The 25,787-nt window shown below is 46.4% G+C and overlaps 1 long non-coding RNA gene across 1 annotated transcript in view; it reads left to right on the forward strand.

Moving 5' to 3' along the window:
• Nucleotides 1–25,787, forward strand: part of LOC117282734 — a 108,765-nt gene that overhangs the window by 63,475 nt on the left and 19,503 nt on the right. Inside the window, exon 2 of the long non-coding RNA XR_004513581.1 lies at nucleotides 22,743–22,893. This is a non-coding gene — a long non-coding RNA (uncharacterized LOC117282734). The remainder of the gene's footprint in view (nucleotides 1–22,742; nucleotides 22,894–25,787) is intronic.

Raw genomic sequence — 25,787 nt, forward strand, 5'->3', positions numbered from 1 at the left:
ACCCCAGGGCCATAGTGCGGCTGGATGGATTAGGTACAGTGAAAAATCCACCTCATCGGGACTCGAACCTGCTACCTTCAGGCTTGTAGCATAGTGCCTCGATCAACTACGCTAAGTAATGAAACATTTATTTCTTTACACCTTGTGATGGTCCATGCACATGTAGTGCACTGTAACGAGACAAATATAACTGAATGATACTTTGTATTTGGGGGCACGCGGTAGCGTTCAGGCACAATGCTACAATCCAGAAGGTCACGGGTTCGATTCCCTATGAGATTATTTGATTTTTTTTAATTTACCTCATCCTTGTAAACGCGCTATGACCTTGGGGTCGACACAGCCTCTAACAGAAATGAGTACCAGAAATCTTCCTGGGGTTAAAGGGCGGCCGGTGCGAAAAGCTGACCTCACCGCCATCTGTGAGCCGATTGTCTAGAGAAAATGTGAGAACCTCGACGTCTCACAACCCTATGGGCCTCCACAGCCTGTTGCAGGGAAGCACCAGAGTGCATTCTGCTGTATGTAGGCCTTTGAAAGTTGATAAGGCAAAGCAGTCAGGAGCCGTGAAAGCGCCTCGTGGGAAGGGAGACACAGTTAAACTGTGCCACAAACGGCGAGACAGAGGAGTGTGCATACTGGACGCTGCAGCGATGAAAGGAACGTGGTCTCGATTTCTGCCGTAACCAGCGTACACAAAAACAGCAGGCAGTGTTTTCCCAAAGATGAGCCCCGTCGAGACACAAGCTGGAGCGACGCCCGTCCAGGAATGCGCACCAGTGAGGCCAATTGGACCCAGAGTTCGGATGAGACGAACACCCGTATTTTTCTGGGAGTTCGGTGGAGGTGGTATCTCAGCAGGTTGGGTCATCAGGGGGGGGGGGCTGACTTGCACCCAGTCTCTGTACAGGAAGACCCCTGCCACTTATTCCGGAATCTGCTGCAAAACGCCCGCAGTTAAAGCCGTCAGTCAACATAAGAAGCGACCAGAAAGGGGTGGCTACAGGCTGGACGGCCGAGGGAACGGAGTCCGGGTCCCGGTAGGGACATACGTAGCGTTTGTCAGATATACCGGGTTCGTGTCCAGTTAACTGCACACAAACACAGCTATTAGCTTCATCAACCTTTCGTGCCATCTTAAGAAGCAAACGAATCACAGAAACACGTCAGAACACCTGACACTAGAAGACTATCCTGCAACGCAACTGTGAGAAGACTGGCTTGATCAGTTGACTGGGAGTTGCGTTACCGTTTCCTCAGGTTTCGCTACTGAAGTCAGTTTCAGGTATTCAATTCAGTCTGATAACATTTCTCGGAAATTTCTGTTGCGTTGCCGTTGTCAATTTCCTTGGTGCGCCATTGCCTAGGGAACAGTTTTAACGTACTGCCCCTCAGAATGACAGCGCGGAATATTTCCAGCCACCTCTAGTCAATCCTGTTAAATGGTGGAACGTGAAACAGACATAATATTTCACCATCCTGAAATCTTGCCTGGAGTACAGCTTGGCTGTGCAGACTGTGTCATTACTGCGTGCCATATTGTACAGGGTGGCTTCTGTTCACTCAGCATCTTCTTTAAACGTTACAGCTGTTCCAGTTTTCATTTCCATGGTCGCACCTTCAATACTTCCCGAGTTTGACGGGCTGTGTAAGAAAAAAGCAAACAAAATCGCTATTAAATCCTCTTTGTGTTTACTTTCTTATAAGGCCTTGACGAAATGGCCATGATTATGTAAGAATATGTTTAAAGGCACTGAGTCTTATTTGATGATTTAATAACCAATTATCTCACGCAGAAAATATTTATAAATACGTAATTATACAAATCATCTCTGCAAGGAAAATAAATTCGCAATCATTCGAAAATTCCGGGTGTATTCTTTATTTCACTCGCACGTTATTGAATTCGACGCCGCAGTTCCTACGTATTAATGGGACAGATTTTGGGTTTGAAATATCCGCGCAGGAAATACCGTATTTACGCATGTATAGGCCGCACATTTTTTGCCAAAAATTCAAGAGGAAAACTGGGGTGCGGCTTATATTCGAAATCACACTTCATTTAAAAAAATATATATTCATAATTAGTAATACAGGGTGTAATACTCCTGAAATAATATTCCAAGAAAATTATTTTTTCTATAATTTCTGTCTGAAAATTGTGCTGCGGCCTATACATGCGTAAATACGGTAATCGAGAAAACTGAAGTCAGGTGAGCGTGCAGGCCAGAAATGTACAGCGTACAGGATACCTACCGCGCAACCGCTGCCACACTTCACGATTCCAATATGGCGGAGTGCCGTTGTGTTCAAGGACATGTCTTCCAGTAGTCCAGTAAAGTGATTTCGAAGAAAACCAAGGTAACCACTGCCACTATCTCGTACCAGTTAAAATGTGAGGTCGTGTGAGACAGTCACATGAGATTCCATCCCAGAGGTTGTTGGAGAACAATCGCTGGTGATGGTGAGATATAATCATAAGAGCATTTTCATTTCATGACCACTGAAGCATCATTCGCCCGTGTATAGATGCATAGTCTTCGGCACGCCTGGAAGGTATACATGTCGCAGCAACTCCTGCACAGAAGCATGAGAGAGACGTGTATCAGCTGCAAGACGCCTGGTTCCGACGGTTAGGTCCCTTCAGTGAACTCGAGTACCTGCTCCTCTATCCGCAGGTTACGCGCAGAACGCCCACTGCCAACATCCCATTGCAGGCTGTGAAATGTTCCCTTCTCTCGGACTCGGCCGTCAACAGAAAGGAAAGTGCATCATTTCACACTCTCAGATTGCAGTATCTTACTCTCTGCATATTGTCACGTGTCAGGTGACTAGAGACGGGGTTTGGATTTACTGGACTCCTGAAACTCGAAACTACAAACAACTGTTAACAGTTTTAAGGGTCTGCTGCACACTTAACGAGTCGCTACATCACGAGCTAAGTCTCCTCAGTCTGCTATGTCTTCATTACGGGTTCCTTGGTAACGGCTCCCAACACCGTAGATTCCTCGGCTTCCGTGTTAAGCGTCCTTGCTAGCCGGTGACTTCTTCATGGCCGCAACCTCCGGTCATTGTCTCCCTCCTGGTAGTCGCGTCTGTCCACCATTGGCTAGCGTGCTGAGTGCCGTCTTAGATTCCGTCTTAGGCAGATTTCAGATAGTCCAAGTTGATTTATAAGGCTTTACTGTGCTAAATTATAAATCCTAACATTTCGAAATTATTTTCTGTAGCAACAAACAGATGCATAATTATATTTGCTAATTTCACTGAACTGAAACTCGGAAGTATTAATCTGCAGGCTTGCGCCATAGTGCGGCTGGAAGGATTCGGTCAACTGAAAATTCCAATGACCTAATCGGGAATCGAACCCGCGACCTTCCCGCTTCTAAGACAGTGCCTCAACCTGCTACCCTACTGCGAGCCCCCAAAATTATACAGTTCTAAAGGCAAAAAAGTAATGTAGTCCCTGAAGACACGGACGAGTGGAGGTATAGCTCCACCTTTTTTTATTTCGACACTAGATGGAGGTGAATGGTCAGCTCCACGCCTCTGCCGTTTTACCCCCAAGGAAAGAGTCCCCGTACCCACCGAATAGGAAGTTGGGTGGGCCCCGGAGTCGGCCTGAAAGCTATGTAGAAGACAAAATTCGTGCTGCCGGGAGTCGAACCCGGGCTGTCCAGCCCGTAGCCCGTTGCTATACACGGAATGTAAACACAGAAGCAGACCAGAAAAGGAGAAAATCGGATGGGCACATTGTGGTCCGCAGGCAGAATTGATGTTAACGGTTACGAGTTGTTTTGAAGTGATTTCTGACTGGGAGTTGTGAGCCGCAAGGGATAGGGATGCTGGGAACACATCTCGCTGGAAAACAAGCGACAAGATTGCACTTTATGCAAGCTTACGTCAAAGCGTAAGAAGGTTGGCGGGAGATTTGGGTTTCGTGTTGTGGTCTGCGAGGAGCAGGCCGCTGTACCGCGCGCATGCGCACGCACAACAATAAATACACTTGGCCCATTTTGCAGCGCGAATTGAGGTCGTAGTGTGACGTCACGAGTGCGCCGTGCATCTAATCACCGGGCGTTTGGAGAGCTGCAAAGCAGACGAAACTGGGTCTCCGTAGATGCTGCTAACAAAACACAACAAGCATGAGAGAGAGACAAATGCCCCCAATATGACTCCTGTGTACAGTCCCACGCAAAATGAAACAGACCTTCCGTTATTATGCCACTAACTTTACACGGTAAACGAACTGAGACACTTTTTGCACACTAACGGTAACACTGAGCCACATTCCTGAACGGCTCGAAGTTCTGGGCCTTAGTTAAGGAACCGGAAAGCCAAAATGAGGTTCCTAAGGGGGGTCGCAGGTCATAGCAGAACAGACAACATCGCAGCTCCACGATCAAACAAGAACTGAATATATTGTGACCCATTGCTAGGCAACGGTTAGCTAAACATGTTCCCAAGCGTTACGCTGTTAACGAGAATAGACGTCCGTTGTTGGACAACGGGTTTGGTTCGCACGAGATTGCAGGCGTATGCGGCACGAAGCAGACATGAAACACAGCAGTGTTGGTGTGTTCTATGGCGGCCTCCTAGCACTTATAAAGGGTTTAGAGATACAGAATTCGAGGTAGTGTAGACCAGCGCTAGGTTCGGCAAACACACGTCGGTAAGGAAGAGTTCAATGTGTGAACTGTAACGGGAACAGAGGCGTCCAGTAAACCCAGTCATCAGACCTAGAACCCATGATTATTCATCACGCGAATCTCTTACACGTGACAATATTGCAGTGAAAATAGCTGAATGTCACATGTGTTGGACGAGAATTGGCGAAAGCTGACTTACTGAGGATTTCACCATCGTACGACGAAAAGTAGTAGTTCTAGATCATGTAAGAGATGGAAGGACCAACATGACAATGTTTACGATGAAATTAACAATTTGGACACAACTGCATTCTTTACCACACCGTGTTATTTATTTTTACAGCATTATTTTAATTAACATTTTTTAAATTTCTTGTTCGGACGTTGCTTAGCAACCAATTCAACAGTAGAGAGGGTGCGGGCGAATTGGTCGCGGTCCATTTCGAAGTACTGCACTGCAGGAAGGAATGCAAGCAAGAGATACCAGTTTCTCAGTCATCTTGTGACGGGTAGGCTCACAGATTTCGGGTTTCAAACACTTGGCAGCCCGAGAGACGAAAGGAAATTAAATGAACTAACTCACTGGGGCAGAGTCCTTATTCTGAAGCTCACAGTAGCTCATATACTCAAGAGTCTTAAGGATCCCAGAGTTTCCCTGCCACTATCCCTTATCCTGAGCCAGATGAGTCCTCTCCTCGCCTTTTCGTCCCACTTCCCAAGATTCATTTTTATCCTACTTTGTGTTTTTTTAATTAATGCAGGCTTCTGAGATTATTTTGATGTTTATAAACCGAAATTAACGGCCGTGGGGATTCGTTACGCTGACCACGCGACACCCTCTAACCGCTAAAGTTTGCACTAACTTCGCCGACAAGCGGCGGTCGCTCGGTCGGTATAGTTCGCTTGCGGACTAAAATCACGGAGTTTGTTTTGTTTGTACGTGCCCGTGTGCGTATCCCAGACGCTAGGCAACGGCTGGGATGAGACCTAATTTAAGTAACAAGCCTTTCCAGTGTAGATTTATAGAATTTATGTATGTCTCACTTATCTCCTGACGATAGCCTGTCTGGGCCGAAACATATGGCAAGTGCAACAATAAATACCTCTCCATGAACTGACATTACAGGCATAAAATCACCGAAAGGTTACTCTAATCTCGCCTGACATAAAAGTTGGCTGTTTCGGTTACTTCGTTCTGAGGGAATTGCCACGGATATCCCCCCACCCTCTCATTTCGTTGCATAACTGAACAAATAATAAAGTGGGTTCTGACGATGGTGTATAACAGAGGTACTGGGTTTTCGGACTTTGTCCATCGTCCGGATTCTAAATAACTAGGAAAAAACACAACGTTTCGGAAACTGGATCTGTTTCCGTCCTCAGGTGAGGGAAGACACCTACTCTATTGGGTCCCTTAGAAGGATCTAGCCTCAATCACTGTTTACTTTCAGCAATGCCTTAATGTTCTGACTTCTGCAGGTATCTGATGGGCTACTGTGCGCGTCACTGCTATCTTGTTATCCTATGTATAAACCGCGTGGGGGAGGGGTATCAGGCCCACTGAACAGTATTGCGAAAGTGGGGGGGAGCAATTTCCTGTTTTTTGATTTTTTTTTTTTCGCATTTCGCGTGGTATAATGATCTGATTAATGCGTGTATTTATTTCCAGATACATCAATTTATTTTTATTAGCCTACTTCCCTTATTTTGAAAAAAAAATAAAGTAGGCTTATGTGAACTCCATGCTCTTTGTGTGTGTCCCCTATTTACTTTCTAAATGCTTGGACCAATTTTTATGAAACTTGGTGTATGCATCACGGCACCTGAGCCCATCTCAACGGTGTATTTCATACATCCTCCCACCAGTCTGTGTGTCTGTACGTGTATCCCTCCTATCGTTGCTAGGCAACAGCTCAGTCAAAACGTTACTGCGGCAATGAGTACACACGCAACAATAGAAGAGCTGTTTAAGGCGTCGTTTTTTATGCCTTCCGTGTCGCAACAAGGGAAGTGGGCAATTAGCCCTCCCAGAACTTCTTGCAATTTATTTAAAAAGAAATTGGACAATGGGAAATGTCCAGAAAATTGACCATTGTAGTATCGTCACAGGTGACGTCACTGCATACGTCACAGGACAGCGCAGCCAGTTTTGCGGATTACAGGCCTGTTATGTCGAAGGAACTGCCAACGCTTTGGACAGGACTTGAAGAAAAAGAGAGACAGACCGACAGACGGAATTGTTTAAAATGGGGCTGACCGGCGGCCTTGCATGCATGCCGGCCGCGTCGCCGTCAGGCTTGGCCTACTTTATCCAATGCTTAAGGGAAACAGGGACTCAAGTGGATGTGTCCTGCTATTTGTCACAGCTGCCTGGTTTCCATGACAACCAACATGAACCTAACGGCACTGAAACATTATTACAATTGGCCGACAGATTTTAAATGTCAGTTATCATAGAGGGATCAAACATTTTTGTGCCATGGTCCTAAACTCGATTGTCTTAATTATACAGCATCTCGCGCGAATTGAAATTTCCTTCCCCTGCGTTGCCACAGAGAATGAGAGTATCTGCACAAGAACCCGGAAATGTCCTGCTTCAGAGCCTGCAAAACGCAAGTTTCTGGTGTTCATTTGACGAAACTGTGTGAAGACGTAAGCTCGAACTCATGCTTTCATTTCTTTGTATAATTAGTAATACTGAGGTCTTTGTTGTTGTTTCGTTATTGTTACTGTTATTATTATAATTATTATTATTATTACGAGCATAAACAGGAGCCGGGATAGCGACTGGCTACGGGCTGGACCACCGAGGGGTTAAGTTCGAGTCCCGGTAGGATCAAGAACTTCCTCTCCTCCACGTCGTCCAGACCGGCTCTGGGGTCCTCCAAACCTATCCAGTGGGTATCGGGGGCTTTTTTCCCCGGGGGTAAAACGGACGGGGCGTGAAGCTGACCACTCACCTCCAACTAGTGACGAGGTCAAGAAAATGTGGCTCTATACATCCATTCCCCCATACGCCTTCATGGCATAATACTTAATTAGTTAAGCACAGGACCTTTATTACGACCATAAAGTCCGTTACAATTTCGTGGGTAAATCAGAAAAGAAACTTCCCTGACTTCAGTTACTCGAGAAGTTTTGGATGTACAGCACTGTGTATGGGGCGCTGAAACTGATGCAGCGAACTGGCTGCTGTCTACAGGAAACTTTCGAGGCAAATGTTGCATATAAAATGAACTTAGTCAAAAATATCTAATCTTCATTTTTCTTTAATTTATTTCACTCGCTACTTGACCAGTTACAGCAGTCACTCCCGTAGAAACTAGACACAGAGAGAACAACGTTATGACCGTACAGTCCAGTTTCCCGTGTACAGTCTGTACCGACACGCAGCCACACGCCGTTCTGAACGACCTGAAACGCAGTAAACAGGCGGGACCTTGGAAATAAACAATTCCCATTTGTAGCAACAGTCTCGACATTTAACCCCTACACTGAACCGCTTCTGCATGCATTTATTCGCCATTTCACTTAATATGCACGCTATCAACAAGACAGTAGTCTAAGGTCGAAATTGCAATGCCAACCGAAGGATAGGTGCCTCTCGTGCCGCCTGGTGGTCATATCTGTAACTACCACACAGTCTGATCGCTACGACAGACTAGCAGGTTAATATCATACACTGTGATTCTAAGTTATTGTCGCAGTTTTCGTGGCCTGTAATTTTGAAGCCAGAAGCAACAAAATAAAACTGATTATGGAATAGGAAACCCCGATAATCGTTTAAAACAATCTATATATTGTCACGTGTCTGTAACTATAGACGGGGTTTGGAATGATAAACGAATTTATTGGACACTTAACGCTCGTAATTCCAAATAAATACGACAGTCGCACTGAGTTACACACTCCAAAGATCACTGTAACTAGAGATCACATCAAGTCTTCTCAGTCTTCACTAGCCGTTGCTTGGTAGCGGCTTCAACAGCGGACATTCCCCTTCTTCTGAGTTGTCGAACTGTCCCCGGCCTACAGCACACATAAAGTCTTCTCAGTCTTCACTAGCCGTTGCTTGGTAACGGGTTACAACGGCGAACTTAACACCACCCTTACAGATTAAGTTAGTATATGGGGCCTCAGGTCGTCGTGAAGTGCGTTATCTGAAGAGACGCTGTGATCTGTCACGCAGAACAGTTGTTCCAGGAAATCATCTGACTCGCAAGAGACGTCACATCCCTATGTGTGTTTGTGTGTGTGCTGGTTTCAAGCCTTCTCCCTCACACAGGTGGAACGTTGTCACTGAGCTTACCTACATGCCACTCACTGAAGGCGTGTGCGGAGTGGAGGCACTACATGGAGCGAGTGTCCAGTTTTAACCCCGTAGCGCACTGGATGAGCCTTGAAAGAAAGTTTGGACGAGGTGGCCGTGAGGGAAATCCATACCCCTGGTAGGAATCGAACCCCGATCATGTAGCCTATAGACTAATCTCTATCCCATCTCCATCCTTCTCTTACGTACAAACGTATATATATATATATTGGGGGGGTGGGGTGAGATGAGTGCACTGGCTGCATCGGCCACTAACTGGCTTAATGTACCTGCCCCAGACGGCAGACGAATATGGAGCGATTGGTGGAATGAGAATTTGCAGGGGAAACCGGAATACTCGGAGAAACCCTGCTACAGTGCCACTTTATCCGCCACAAATCCCACATGACTTGAGCTCAAACTCGGGCCACAGTGGTGGGAAGCCGGCGACGAAATTTTGGAATGGGACTGGAAGAAGTGACCTTCAGTTCGTCGCGCGCGTCACAAAGCAGTGCGTTGGAAGATGGGCGAAGCATGAGTAAAGCGAAGAGTGATAACGGCGAGTAACGGGTATGTTGAATAACCGCAAATCGTTACCTTTGTTTACGGAAATCAGCAAGGGAGAACATAACGCGTGCCTCACGACGCAGTTGAGTTTTTCCTGAGTTCGTTAAGTTACTTCAGCGATGCGCAATTGCAAGTCTGTACGGATTTCTCCGGTAAGTTCTGGTTTTTACAAACCACTGTTTTGAAACATTTTCAGAATGAGACGTCAAGGTAAACCACGTATGAAATGGTAACACTGTGTTACCTGCCGACCCTGTAACTTGTGCCTTGTCACGTGCGAACCCCTGTGAATCCATGAGTCGTTAATATATAAAAAACACAGAAACACGTAACAAAACTTAAACTTGTCAAAATACGCCGTGGATTCACATAAGGTTGTGAGACGTCGAGGCTCCCACATTTTTCTAGGCAATCGGCTCACAGACGGCGGTGAGGTTGTCAGGCTTACGCGCCGGGCACCCGTTACCCCACAGGAAGATTCCTGGTACTCATTTCCGTTAGAGGATGAGTCGACCTCTGGGCCATAGTTTGGCTGGAAGGATTAGGTCAATCGAGAAATCCAATGACTTCATCAGGAATCGAACCCACGACACTGTTTTGCCATTGGAGACCATCAGCTCATCTGCTAACCGCAGTAAGAGTGGAGCTCCACAGTTTAAAGAGTTCCTTGTTGTGTCATACACGCGTATGTTCAGCTGGTCAGAGGATGTTCCATGTGCATCCCGAAGTGTGACGCCGTAGCGGAGTTCAGTGCCCCACAAATTATATCAACTTGCCTCTTCGCATAACGTTCACGGGCTGCGAATGGTTACTGGTATATGTGCATGTAGACCCGCTGCTAGGAAACGACCCCGAAATAAGCATCTATACAGCACCCGTTGCTAAGTAATCGCTCTGCAAACAACGGCCGTTGCTAGACAATGGCTCAGTAGCGATCACGTGTTAACCCCAACAGACGCGAACGCAACAGCTTAACTATGACAGAGGAATGGTGTTTTCTACGTGGTTCGTGACGAAATGTTATAAGTACGGCCAGTTATCGATCTGCTATGCCAAAAGCGAAGCCTGTTCATAAGAGACAAACCCATCTTGTCAGACAGGATGTTACGTAAGGACTATGACCGCAAGGGTTCAGTTGAAAAAATGAATTCTGGTCGTGAATATCAATGGGCTTGGTGCCAAGTTGAACTGATTGGCGGTAAACCGCCAGTCGTAAAGTGACTCTGACTCTGACCTGCTGTGCCAGACCTTGCATTTATTGTACATACATACATATGTATACTGGAGTTACATGTACAACTGTAAACAGCAGGTGTCCACAAGGAACCGGACTCTCGACAAAAGTAAAATTGTGAATATAGATGAGATGCAGTACTGATTTCAACCGCGGCAAATATGACTGCGCTGGCGAAAGCCAGCAGCAATTGTAAACGACCTGTTCTCGAATCAGAGAGGGCACCCCACATGAACACACTCGCAACTCTCTGGGAGTAACAGAAATCTGGTCTTTGGCCCCAAATGCGACTTGACACCAGGTCTGACTGGCCGACTGACCGTCGGTCGCAATATAACTTTGACTTTGTAGAGGACTGTGACTAGGCAACGACGCGTATACAGTCGGTGCCTGTGAGAAGCTGGTACCTGAGGCCGGGGACAATTCTGGAACTCGGAGTAAGGGGAACGTTGGCCGTTGGAAGCCAATACAAGGCAACGGCAGTGAAGACATATCTACTATAAAGTGTAGTCACGCGCTGTATCAGAGGCCGATAAATCTGAAAAACAGCGCAAACCCCGTCTACAGTCACACTCCATGAAACCGTGACATTAAAATATTGCTCACCCTGTGAGAGTCACGGTGTACAGCTCGGTACAAAAGTTTCACTAGGCCCGGGACTTTCTCCTGCAGTTCCGTGCAGCAGGGCACGCACACAGCCGGAAGCAGGCCACTCTCTCTCCTGTTTAATGTGTATGTATCAACTGACGTGGTTCTGTTGCAGAGAAGGATGCAAGGATCGTACTGAACTCAGGTTCTCATAGCGGTCATGGCCGTGTGGGGGTGCTACAGTAATAATATCAGGAGCCCAAGTCATCTGCAGACTTATTCCATTTGTCAGCTTCTCTCAGAATAGATCTCCTCCATCTGTTTCTTGGTCTCCCCCTTCCTCTGTTTCCTTGAGGATTCCCCTGAAGCGCGACCTTCGATCCTTCCTCAGGTGTGGCCAATCCATGTAAATATTCGTTTCTCCGTCTCCATATTTAGGTTGAAGCACTATGCCATAAGCCGGAAGATCGCGGGTTCGAGTCCCGATGAGGTGGATTTGTTTCAACTTACCTAATCATTCCAGTCGCACTGTAGCCCTGGGGTCGACTCAGCCTCCAACAGAAATGAGTACCAGGAATCTTCCTGGGGGTAAAGCTGACAACCTCACTTACATCTGTGAGCCGATTGTCTAGATATTGTAGGAACCTCGACGTCTCACAACCCTATGGGCCTCTGTGGCCTGTTGCAGGGATAGCTTTGCTTTGTCTCCATGTTTGCATGTGTTTGGTCACATGCCTGCCAGAGCTCGGTATACCCATCTCAGACATCTGCTAATAAACGCTTACATTTTCCTTTTTAATTCATCTGTACGGAGCCAGGCCTCACAGCCATATAAAACTATGAGAAGCCTAAATCAGTAAGCCAGTCCCCCCGCCTAGATTCGAAGCGTAGGCTCTGGAACACGAGGTCCCGAGTGCGATTTCAAGTTCTTAGGGCGTGGCCATGAAGTGTACTTTTATTCAGAATGCGTCGTGTATTGTAGCCTAAGGTCAACACGTGTATCTGTAAGTATTCAGACTCTGATGAAACTTGTAATATTGTATGCATATTGTAGCGTGTAGAGCCGTTACTGGGCAACGACCACGAGATAAGCAAATAAACACGTTCCCGCGGCAACGGATACGCATGCAACAATAGAGCGCTGTTATAATCGAGTGTGATTTCGTTAGTGACATCAGATAAACCTAATCATCAAATCTAGAATCTGCAATTATTAGTCACGCTACCCCATACGCGTGGCAATATTATCTTCCGGGACATAACGGCGTGTAGTCCGTTGAAAGTTAACCTACGTTTCGGAATAACACATCGCCTCCATCTTCAGGGATGAGACGATGTTTTCCTCCGAAACGTCGGTTGACTTTCAACGGACTACACGGCGTTATAACCACTGCCGCGAGACCCTCAGGTCCATCAATCAGCAACATCGAAAATGGTTAATTCTCTTCAGACTTGCCTTGCTGTTGTGTTTCCCGTGTGCGACTAATCCCTGAGCCTCACTCGTGGCGGCCACTTGTGTTAATTACCGCATCCTCAGCAACTAACTCCGCTGCAGCCACAGGAAAAGGTGTCACGTCTTCGGCTCCGGGCCCGAAACATACAAGGCAACATTTCTCATTCAGTGTACTCTATTAAATTTGTTGCGTACTGGATGGCTTGTTCAGGGTAACTCTGATGTCACGTGATGAACAGGGCACTAGTGGTTTTGTTTGAGCTGTCTGCGTGTCTTGCTCACATCCCTCAGGTGCAGTGACCTCTTCTTTTCCGTTTTGTTTATTCGACTGGACAGAGGTCACGACATGAGCACCACTGCAATGAACTGAAGGGGATGCAAACTTTCATACTGTAGCACGTAGAGCCGTTACTGGGCAACGACCGCAAAACAGATATGCAAAATCCGTTCCTGAGTAACGGCCTGGCAAACAAACATGTTCTCACGTCAACGATAGAATTACAACACTGAAGAACGGTGTATTCTATGCGGTCCGTGACGAGGGGTTATATAACGAGGACATCAGTTGCAAGGAAGTCTGTGAAGAGAAGACCTAGTCGGTGCAGATGAGAGCCAGAGGGCAACGAAGTGAGCGCGGAAGCTAAAGAATCTCCACTGTTAGGAGCCGTTACCAGGAAACGACTGATGAATAAACAGCAGATCGAAAAGACTTAGCGTGTGCTGTGGTGATTTTTAAAGCGTGGAGATTAGCGATGGCGCAGTCACGAGCCGTGTGTTAAAAGTGGTCAATAAAACCAATCTCCAACCCAAACCCAGTCTATAGTCACTCATAAACTGTGACAGTATTGTCAGCGTGAACACATGAGATTGTTCATGGTTCTCCTCGGTTTCACCAGGAAAATGCCGTGGTTTTACCTCGCTTATGGCACTACCGTTTCCTTCAAGATCCTTTGCAAATCATTACTAAGCAGACATGCTGCTGTTCCGTCTGACATGAACCCGAAGGCATCAGGAGAAATGGCCAGCATAATGGTGTTACCGAACTGACACAAGTATTGTAACGCGTGACAGTGAACTCTGAGAGCCGTAACACGACGTGGAAGCGAAAGTCAACGACCTGATTGTGGGGCAAAACATATGTTAGCCCCCCCCCCCTCGCTTTCTCTACTGTCGGATTTCGCTCTCTCTCGCTTTCCACACTGAATTACCTTTCAGGGTCATGAACCTGACAGAGGCCCCAAGCCTGAAGGTTATTATGGAATTCGCAACAATAGAAAGCTCCCGTATTGTTGCTCTTAGCCCTCTGTCCCCAAGATTAGCTGCACGGGTTGGTCTAGAGATGAAACTGTGGACAAGCACATAGGAGGTAGCGGGTTCGAATCTCCTCGGCCGGGACATCAGATGTTCCAGCTTCCTCGTGGTTTTCCGCCAGTCCCTACAATTACGAGCCGGGACTGTGCCAGGCCCCCAACCGTTTCCTTCCGAATCCTTTCCAATTCATCCATCATGCTGTCCGACCACCATCCTCAAAGCGGACACAAAAACTCCTGAAATCAAAATTTTACGGTCGGATCCTAACAATCGGGGTTCGAGTCCCGACTGAACAAACGTTGCGGTGGATCGAATAGCTCCCTTGCTTCGTATTCGAGAGGATGCCAGTTCAAATCTCGGTACGGAGACCGACTATCTAGACCGACCATTCGTCTCATTCTAGTACCAAGGTTAAGAATGCATGGAGCCATACCCTCCACTCCCCCATACGTCTTCGCGGCTTGTTTCTGGAGGACATGGACGATTTACCAGCACGTGTTGCACTTACCGACTACCGAGCCTCTGTGTGTCACAGGCACTCGTCAACTTTCTCGGAACATTTGAATTAGTGAGATCTAAGGTGTTCACAGCGGTACGTACGTTTTGGAATGTCACGCGGTGTCGTCCGCTAGAGGCTTACTGACGTTTCGGAGGAGCGTACTGCTTCTGTCTTCATGGGCGTAGAATAAATCAGAGATACTTAATATTTGCTTGGCTTAATCTTAGACCCTGAAGATGAAACAGATGTGCTTCTCCGAAAGTCAGGAGGACTTCTACAGGACGTAATATCTTAGAGGATTTTAAGTACTCTTGAACTGGCAACATCTACAACAGCAGAAATGTCACGGGTTCAGACCCTTCGAGCCTCTACGCCCCCTCCCCCAGGAAAATTGTCGTGAATAAAAATGTCAAGTTTAGGGACTGACTGACACATACAGTGAAGATACATAATTCTAAGTGTTTCTCAACTGGTAGGAATTCAGAAACTGGAACAAGTTTTCTCCAAGTACGTCGGTTTCCCCTGCCAATTCTCATCTCCACCAACTGCTCCACATTCATTAATCATCCTCTCTCCGACACTGTCACGTGTTGGTGTGTGACTACAGACGGGGGATACATTCGAACACTTGTACACACGACTCGGAGCTGTAACTAATTACAGCGCTACGCCACGCCATGGATCAGGCGGTTAGTCGCCGGGTTCGAACCCAGGTCTGGTCATGCGGGCTTTGTGGTGGACAAAGTGTCGCTGGGGCAGGTTTTATCCGAGTACTTCGGTTTCCCCTGCCAATATTCATTCCACCAATTGCTCCACAATCACCCTCACCTATCACCTGGGGCTGGTACAGTAGGCCAGAAGTGGCCGCAGTCCAACCCCACTAGCAATACACACAAATAACCGCTAGCGCGATATAATTCCAATAACACGGTAGTAGACATTTAAACTGTTAAACATATTGAAAATAATTAAGTCAATTAACATTTTGCTCTGTTAGCGATACGATGCGTCACAAAATGACGTAAGTCTCAATGGGCTACATCAGATAATGACGTCAATGTGTAGGTTGACCTTGAAGTACCCAGATGCGAAAACATTGCTTCCATTTGAAATTTGATGTTCTCATGGCTGTAATTGTAACGATATTGTCTTCTGGTATGTGAAGCCGTGTAGTCTTGTAGAAGGTTACCCACTTTCGGAGGAGCCTCCTGCTTCAATCTTCAGTGTAGAGAAACGTTCTACACGTCAGTTCTTCACATCCGAGAAGGCCACAATCTACACGGTTGTAATTGTTCAGTGTTCTTACACAATATTTTCTAGGAGGTTCACGAAGGAATACCACTGATAAGGGAGATGCTGTCTGTAATGATGACATCCGGTTTGTCGCTTAGTTTCTGTAATCACGATACTTACGAGCCGGCGAATTCATTCCGCTGACTTCTTTGTTACGGCGGAAAATTAATTACTAGATACACCTTTAGTGCCGCAGTTTACGAAACTTCAGGTGGTAGCACTGTCCTGCGTGAATTGAAAAGGATATGGAAGGAAATGAAACAATTTATTTTTCTGAGATGCTGTCTTATTAGTTTCCGGAAGTAGCCGAGGAAACTCACGAAATGTCTTAGTGTAGTCGGCATGGGGGCTCGTGATTCTAACACAGGATTCCCAAATACGAGCCAGCAGCGCTAACCTATGAACTACAGCGTCGGGTGAAACTTAATTTAAATTACTAAATTAAAGCATTCAGAGTGATAGAAAATCAGTGGGACTCTGTAAATACACATATTGCCATGACTGTGAACGCTTTGTCTTACGTTCTGTAAACTAACTTCGTGGAGCTGAGCCCCTCTTGAGAAGCTTCCAGTTGTGCTGCTACTCAACAACTTGCCAACATTTTATGGAAACCGAAGGTTCATTACCTTGTTCACAAGAGCCTTCCGGTAGTCCCTATCTTGAGTCAGGTCAGTCCAGTCCACACCAACCCATCCTATCTCTCTAAGAACCATTTTAATATTATCCTCCCACCTACGTCTTGGAATTCCTAGCGGTGTCTCTTCTTGTGGCTTTTCCACTAATATTCTATATGCATCCCTCTTCCCCATCCGTGCTACATGCCCTGTCCATCTCATCCTCCTTGACTTGATCATTCTAATTATACTTGGAAAATGGTACAAGTTATGAAGCCCCTCATTATGCAGTTTTCTCCAACCTCCCGTCACTTCATCCCTCTTCGGTCCAAATATTCTCCTCAACACCCTGTTCTCGAACACCCTCAGTCTGTGTTCCTCCCTTAATGTCAGAGACGAAGTTTCACACCCATACAGAACCACAGGCGAAATTATAGTTCTGTATATTTTAATTGTTATGTTTTTGGACAGCAGACGTGAAGACAAAAGGTTCTGGACTGAATGGTAGCAAGCATTACCCGAGTTCAATCGCCTCTTAATTTCCTCCTGAATCAAGTTTTGATTTGTTATAGTCTACATAACATTATCCGACTTTCAGACAACACTTCTCTGAAATGCAAATATTTCCCGGCAGTATGTTTTGCTTACACCCCGTCTGATGCACGGTCTCGAACTGGGGAACTACCTGTGCTGATTATCGAACCTCGTATTTCACTTGAATTATCCAGCTATCTTCACATCATTTCAAGGAAACTGACATGACAAACACGTGATTTAGAACTATTATTAGATCAGCTGTAACGTATCCGCCACGCTGTTATTGGTACAGCCTTCCTTATCGGTTGAGCTGCTGCTCTTGCGTCACTTGCTGACGCAACAGTTCGTAGCAATGACGTACTTTCAGTTCTCGTCTGTCTTGCGCGTATCACGTCTATATACGAGGAGCCAAAAGCATCTCTCGCCTGTAGCAGGATTCGAACCGGCACATCTTGTCACAAGAGTGAAAGCTTTCTCTGCGTGAAGCAGACTTTCCATTTACAGTCGCAGTACAGTCTCGCTGAAATATCCGCAACAAAAGTACTGCAGTTTGCTCACGGCAGGGGCAACTAAACTTGATATTGAAGTTTACCTTACGCCAGTCAAGCGCACTTTGTCAATGGCCTATAAAATTGGGGTCAACACTCAACAGAAGTGACACTTTCTAAGTCTTCGTTTTATGCCTTAACTACAACAAAAAGTCTCTGCCACCTTGCAATGGCGCCGCAAAAACCAAGTCTGCCCTCGAAATTCAGGAAAGCGTAACAGACGCGACCGAAGTTAAATGGTTTTGTTATTGAACGAAGCAAAACTCAACTGCCTCCCTCTTCCTGCTCTTACTGTGCTGCTTGTATCAAGGAATTCCAAATTGCAACAATTACTGCATACAGAGATGCTCCTACTTTCGTACTCGATAGCTCAGTCGATATAGCTGCACGTCTGAGGGCAGGGGAGAGCGATGTTTCTCTTCTCCACAGCGTCCAGACCGGCTCTGGGGCCCACCCAGCCTCCTACGGGGGCTTGAAGCTGACCACTCACTTCCACCCAGTACCGAGGTCAAGAATGGTGGAGCTATTACCTTTTTTACATCGCAGAATATCAGCAGGGTGATCAAATCAAAGAGCGCGAACCGAGCAGGAAACGAGGCAAGCGTTGAAGGGGTGAAAGATTTGTACAGACTTTAGTCGTAAAACCTGAAGGGGGGGCAGTTTTTAGACCTAGACGTACACGGGAGGATAATATTAATATGGACTTGTCACACCAGTTGTCAAGTGGCTATAGACTAGATCTGGATTGGTAACTGCATTTAGTGAACACTCAGAGAACGAAACTACAAATAGCAATAGCACTATCACTAATTCACACTCTGCAGTTTACTACACTACTCAGTCTGCTGTATATTCACCAGTCGTTGTCTGGTGACGGCTTTCTACAGTCGACGTTCCCTTTACTGTGGGTTCCCGAACTATCCCCATGCCTCGCTACCAGCTTCTAACAGCAGCAACTCACGACTGAACTGCAGTTCGCTTGACTAACTCACCAATCAACTCTTGCACTGCACGGCACAAACTCCCAGGCTGGCGGCCATCTCACACCAACCTCCTCTTCTGATTGACTCACCTCAATTAACTAAAATCTATACCTGTCCTGTCTATAACCCCTTGGCACGGACCACGTAAAGAACACCGTTCCTCATTGTTGTATTTCAATTGTTGCTTGTTAGGAATCTGTTGCCTAGCAGCGGGCGTTGTTTACCGAGCCATTACTTAGCAACGGGTCTACATGCTACAATATACACCTACCCCATAACATAAAGCAATGGCGGCCTGTCATGGAAAGGATGATGTTTGCTTGGGTTCCAAACAAAAGGCTGAGAATTTTGTAATCGGCTGAGCGACAAGTAGCTTATCAAGAATAGCTGGACTGTGTGTGACTGTGATCCCATGTCATGCAATTAAGTGCGAATTTAAGTTATTCCGCAAAGGTTAGGGGTAGTTCAGTGCAACTCAAGTGGACCCTGAAACCGTGTGGTTCAAGGTAAGATTTGGGGGTTTCACGGCGGTGACTGCGAACAATGCCATCTTCTGAGATGTGGCACCGTGTAGATATTGTACATACCGACGTTTCGGAGGAACGTATCGCCTCCATCTTCAGAGTAGCAGAAAAATGAAGCAATCCGCGAGCGAAGAACCAGCGTGATCACTTAGTCTGCAGCCACATGCTCACGCTGGTTCTTCGCTCGCGGATTGTTTTTTTTTTCTTCTACCCTGAAGGCGATACGTTCCTCCGAAACATCGGTTTATCTACACGGCGCCACATCCCAGAAAACGGCATCCTTCACGTGGTTCAAGATTTCGGTCAAGTTGCAGGATACTGTGAGGTATTTGTTTTATTCTGTACTCACTCAGTTCAGTGATTGGGCTGTTAAGTTGGACGGCCAGGGAGTTGAGGTTCGATTCCCGTCAAGGGGCCAGACAGCCTCCCATCCCATCATATTGCTTCGATTGAAGAGCATAGGAAGCAGTACTGTGCGTTGTCTAATGTTTGTAGTATGTGGGTAAACGCGTTTGTTTCTCTTTGTTCCGTGCTGCTATGCAGTGACATAGACCGCTCTGTCACGTCACAGGATACTTTGGTCGGTGAGTCAGCCTCAAGGTCGGGCCGGTCGGTGATTTCATCGGAGCCAGTGACTCCTGTGGCTGCCGGCCACCAGTGCTCTTGCGCTCGCAACTTCCGCTTTCAATAACAATTGTACAGCCAATGTCATCGAGCCAGCTGTTGTGCACAGAATTATCCAAATAAGCTGCGACGTGTTTAATGATACGGTTTCACAAGCCACGGAGGACATTTGTGACGTACGTATGACGTCTGTAGAGGTGTAAATCATGTTACAAACACAGTTCCGTCATTATCTGAAAGCAGCCCACCTTTCTGGCTGTAAAGCCTCGCTACAGGTTGAGGTTCTGAAGCCCTGCGAGTCGCAGGAACCCCAGTGCCTGGGGGTATAACTGGGCCACCCTGTTCCTGGGGGATATATATACGGGCACCTGTCCATCCAGGTTGGGGGAGTCGCGAATCTGAGACAGTAAAATCCCTGGGACTCGGGCCCGATGACTGCGCTGGCGAGAGCCAGGAGCAATTTTAAACGACAGACCCGTCCTCTAGTCAGAGAGGATGTTACATAATGACAACAGCCGCAAGTGTTCAGTTGGAAAAAAAATACTGGTCGTGGGTCTCAATGGGTTTGGCGATAAACCGCCAGTCGAAGAGTAAGTCTGGCTCAGGCAGGCGCATAAACCTATACAAGCGAGTGGAAATGCTGACTTTTTCTTGTTGCCGGAGAACGTCAAACGAAGAGAAGTTTGTAAAGGGAGCATGCGTGAGAACATAATGGCGGGTGTCAAGGGAAAGGTTCTCACATGACTCAGCCTACCTGTATTAAGAAATCTTTATTTTACTGAGTTTGAATCTAAAGCGGCCTCCGTAGTCTAGAGGTAACGTTCCCACCTCATGACTCAAGGTACGCGGGTTCAAACTCGGCGGAGGTCGTGGAATTTTTAAGGGCGGAAAAATTCAGGGAACAAGTCCTCCGGGAAGGACTTTAAGCCGTGGGTCCCGTGTCATAGCTTTACGGCACGTAAAAGAACCTCATGTCTCCAAAGGAGGCCACTGAGCCAAATTAAGGACATTTCCCGCCCAACAGTAGTCTCTAACGCCTCTGGTAGATGGGGGAAGCATTGAGATACCTCTGAGCCAGTAGAGGCCGACCTCGCTGGCTGAGTAGGGACTGATGGTAAGCACCAATACCGGTAGGGTATAGAGGCTGGTAGAAGATTATAAGGGGACGCACAATAGATCAAACTGGTCGCGGTGCATGGGGAAACCCACCACTTCAATAACAACAACAAGTTTGAATCTATATTGAAATATGGTATTACTTTGGGGGGGGGGCTTAAGGACTCTGAAACTGTATTTAAAATACAGAAAAAATGTCTTAAGAGTGATTAAAGGCGTTAATAGCAGAGTATCCTGTAGAAATGTGTTTGGTGAATTTAAGATTTTAACTGTTACCTCATTATAATATATTTGAGATTTTATGTTTTATAATAAAGAATGAGATCCGTACAACTCAGTATTCTGACATTCACAGCTACACGACCCTACATAAACATAATTTGTATGTCCAGTTTTGCAATAACGATCGTTGCAAAAAAAAAAAGGTGTAATTAATATGGGAACTAAAATACTCGCATTTAATGGCCTTCCCCTTGAATTGAAAAGCGTTGTAAATTTTGATGTGTTCAGGAGGAAACTTTTAATTATTTGCTGTTCTCTTCAAGAGTTTCTCAACTAATGTTGGACTGATGACTAGTCTGTTGATTGTCTTCTGGTTTACAATTTGTAATATTGTGTATACGTGTTTTATATTACTGACATTTTTCTTTTGGTCTTATGCGTCTTTTATTGTTATGTACCTCATAACGGTTGTTATATTGTCGTGATAGATCATTGTGTAATTTTATGTTACTTTGACATGCGATGCATTCGCTGTTATTTTTGACATGTCCGATTGTATTCACTTCAGTTATGGACGAAAAAAATTAAGTTGAAATTGGAGTTGAAATGACTTCGTATGGTTCCATATTGCGACCAGTGGCGAGCTCTTGTGAGAACGATATGAACCTTCAGGTTCCATAATTAGCGCGGAAGATCTCGAATACTTATTTAGTTTATTAGTTTTCGAAAAGAGTTCTTCGGGTCGTCATGACACTAGTTCTGTGGGCGTGTTGGCCAAGAAGACCGTCATGTGGTGTCCTTGAGAAGTTAACTGTCAGTGCAAAGAGCTCTGTGGTTACTATGATGATGTGACATGAAACAGGCTGATGCATTAGCCCCGTTGCAAAGCCTCAGTACGGACACGATCTGCACTGCGCCCTCCTTGCCAGGCCACGGCCACCTTCCCATGCCGTTCGGTTTATCGTCGACAATTATCTCTCGATTCTGCATAGGGTACACAGTTGATGTAACGTCGGCGAATGAGCATAAAATATGCAACAGGTTCTGGGAATAACTACTCGCTTAATTTACTTTCACTGCGGTAGTGCTGAGGCACTATGCTACAAGCCGTAAGGTCGCGGGTTCGATTCCCGATGAGGTGACTGGATTTTTCAATGACCTAACCCCTCCAGCCGCACTATGGCCCTGGAGTCGACTCAGCCTCTAACAGAAATGAGTACCAGGAATCTTCCTGGGGATAAAGCGCGGCCGGCGCGTAAGGTGGACAACTTCACCGCCATCTGTGAGCCAATTGTCTAGAAAATGTGGGAACCACGACGTCTCACAACCTTATGGGCCTGCACGGCATGTTACAGGGATAACTTTACCTTGTACCTTTACATACTGAGTATTTGAACGACACGGACCGCATAGAAAACAAAGTTTCTAACAGTTCTTTTATTGCTGTGTGTGTATTTGTTCCCGCGGGAACGTGTTCACCGTACCGTTGTCTAGTAACGGCCATCTCTTATGTCTTCGCTATTCCTGCTTATTAAGGGGCACACACAGGAAGGATATCTCCTAAGGCTTTTATTTTATTTATTTTTTTTCCAAAATGAGGAAAGAGGTTCATCGTGAGCCGTGTTAAGTACAAATTAATATTATAATCTCTAATGGGTTGTCTCTTTTCAGGGACGTCTTAACTCAGGATGCCAGCATTCAGCAGCGAGTGTATGAAACTGACACGAATGCTTGAGAGGGGCAAATTCTGCAGTGCGCACTGAATCTGAGTGTAACCGTGGCACTGCTTCACATTCGCGCAACCAGTTTTCCAGTGCATGAGGTAAGAACCCGAGGTTCCAGCTACAGATCTTATCGAAATACAATTGAATGATGATTAATAGGTCGTGATCATACACGCAAAAACTCACGGACAGTACTGGCTTCACGACTGCATACATTTACTGCTAGGATCGCAGGGCATCCGTGAAATGCTTCGTTACACTTCAGTTTTTTAATGTAAGACACTAGGCAGTCCTCCTTGGACGGGGGGACGAGCCGGTCGCAAGGCCGCTACATGCATGCCTTGAGTGGGATTGGAACCCACGACCCCAGTGTTGGGGCGGGCAGACATTTCATGCCTTAGACCGCGCGGCGCCTGTGATCGGCGCTAAGAATATTATGAAATTTAATTATCGAAAGAATTGAAAACTGAACGCCACTATGAGCTCATGACACTGTAGCGCTGTTCAGTGTAAAGCCAGACGTAATTTTCTTACCACTTCTGCGTGTGGGAGTAACGCTGTCTGCATTAGGTTACTGACCACAACTGCGTGCTTTGCCCCCTCTAGGGATCTGTGACTTACGTCATCACGGAGAGAGCGAGCGAGGTATGCGCTGATGCGCTCTGCAACGCGAAAACACTTTGTGCAGCTAGTTCTGTGCAGAGTGACATAAGTGGCAGTAATTGGGGCCTTGGGCCCACATCATGAGAGTCCGCAAGTCGGCACAATCAAAAGAGAGAGCCCGCTTGTGATTTAAGAAATACATGACATGAGGGACTGTCCAGTTACTCACGGCTTGTGGAGTCAGGACCCGTCCCCTTTTGGGTCGCTACCCGAACCAACTGATGGGTGCGTGCTCTGGCAATAACCGCCCCACCGACCAAGATGTCTCGGTCGGTAACGCTTGTGTATTCGGCAGGTGTCCAGTTCCAACCTCGACCGCAACACCAACCTACGTTCCTCCGAAACGTCGGTTAACACCACATCTACACGGTGCCAAATCCCAGAAGACTGCTTTCTTCATAGTCACCGCCGTGAAAGCCAACTACACCAACTACCCTTGCTAATACAAAGACAAGTCAACTGCGTCCAGTGTGACTATTTAAGTTTTACTACTTGAAAAATTAGCACCCTTACATGTTTCGATCCTCACGGATCATCTTCAGAGGGAACATCAATACTTATTCGGAAACCACTATCACAATAATGTTCTGAGTGCTAAATTACTTACACACACAATAGCAGGAAGGCTGCTGTGATTGTGAAAAATTGGATATTGTGTAATCCAGGCATTGTGTGTGTGTATAATTTAGCACTCAGAACATTGTTGTGATAGTGGTTTCCGAATAAGTATTGATGTTCCCTCTGAAGATGATCCGTGAGGATCGAAACATGTAAGGGTGCTAAGTTTTCAAGTAGTAAAAACTTAAATAGTCACACTGGACGGAGTTGACTTGCCTTTGTAATTGTTACTGTGACGGTCCAGAATGAAACAAATCAAACCCTTGCTAATATTTTAGTGGGTTTCCTCAGTCCAGTTGGCAAATGCCGAGCTGCGGCCACTAACTAGGGCACATCCGCCTCTTTCAATAAAATAAAATAAAATTGCTAATTCTCTCAAAATAAGGAAATGATAAAATGTAAGGAAACGCGAACATTTTCACTGTCAAAATAAGGAACAAATTTTATAAATATTGTCATGTGTATGAGTGACTAGACGGGGTTTGGATTGGTGACTCGATTTATTGCCCATTTATACACTCACGACTTGTAACTACACTTTACAGTTCACTGTTGCACACACACACAGACAGACTAGAGTTCTCGGTCTGTTACAGTCTCTAGTCTTTGCTGTAACCGCACTTCCATCGCTAAAATTATTTAATTGTGGTTATGACCAGTTTATACATTGTTTTCACATCATGAGAGTGTGTACCACGGCGAGGTACCATCCCTGGACCGTCTAATTGTAATTGAACATAGTCCTCCTTATGCTTATGGTGCCACAACTGTCATTAACGTCGCCAGCTTACTCCTAGTGTTATCTTCCGACGAGATAGGCAGGCGATTTTGAGTGATTTGCCATTGTACGAGACCTGCTAGAAGGGGTCTTGAATTGCCTACCCGTGCGCCTTGGAGACCGGCGGGACTGGCGCCTAGCATGACCCTTAGCTCTCTTGTTTTCCATTGATGACCACTTAGGGACATGTGGCTAGGAGTGAGGGGCGCTGGAGTCGGGACACAGGAGGAGATGGAAGGGGAGTGGTGTGTGTATGGCCAGCGAAGTGAGTGAATTGGTGTGAATACAAGTAACAATGACGCCGGCAGGGGTCACTGAGAGGCAGGCTGGAAGGAATACTGTAAAGACTGACACTCCCTGTACGCAAATTTAAATTAAGATAGTAATGCACGGTACAGGTTCTGGAGACCCCGAAGTGTTTCCCTCCCGGTATCCGAAGCCTCAGTATCCCGGGGACTGGGGGCTCGTCTCGAGATAGTCGTGGCATCTGTAGGACAGTGTCGGCTGAACTGCTTGGTAACTTACCTTCCGTGCTCACGTCTTTGCCGGCAGGGAAATATCCCACAACTGAACTAAGCTCAAAGTCAGAGTCACATTGCGACTTACGGTCAGTCAGTCTGGTGTCGAGCCCCATCTGGGGTTCATGACCAGATATTTATTACTGTTTGACAGTTACGGTCTTGTTTCTTGTGGGGGCGCCCTCTCTGACGAGATGACGGGTCTGTCTCTTGTATATGCTGCTGGCCCTTGCCAGTGCAGTCTTTCTCGGGTCTGAGTCCCTTGGGACTCTAGACCATATTTTACTGTCTCAGATTTGAGACTTCCCTTTTCGTCGCCTCCTACGACTCGCAGGGTCACGGTGGAGGTATTCGACCCCGCCTCCACACGGAACTAAGCTCTAAACTTTGTCTCGCTTTTAGCCCCTCGGCACTG

Source organism: Cryptotermes secundus, unplaced genomic scaffold (genome assembly GCF_002891405.2).
Source record: "Cryptotermes secundus unplaced genomic scaffold, Csec_1.0 scaffold1851, whole genome shotgun sequence".
NCBI lineage: Eukaryota > Metazoa > Arthropoda > Insecta > Blattodea > Kalotermitidae > Cryptotermes > Cryptotermes secundus.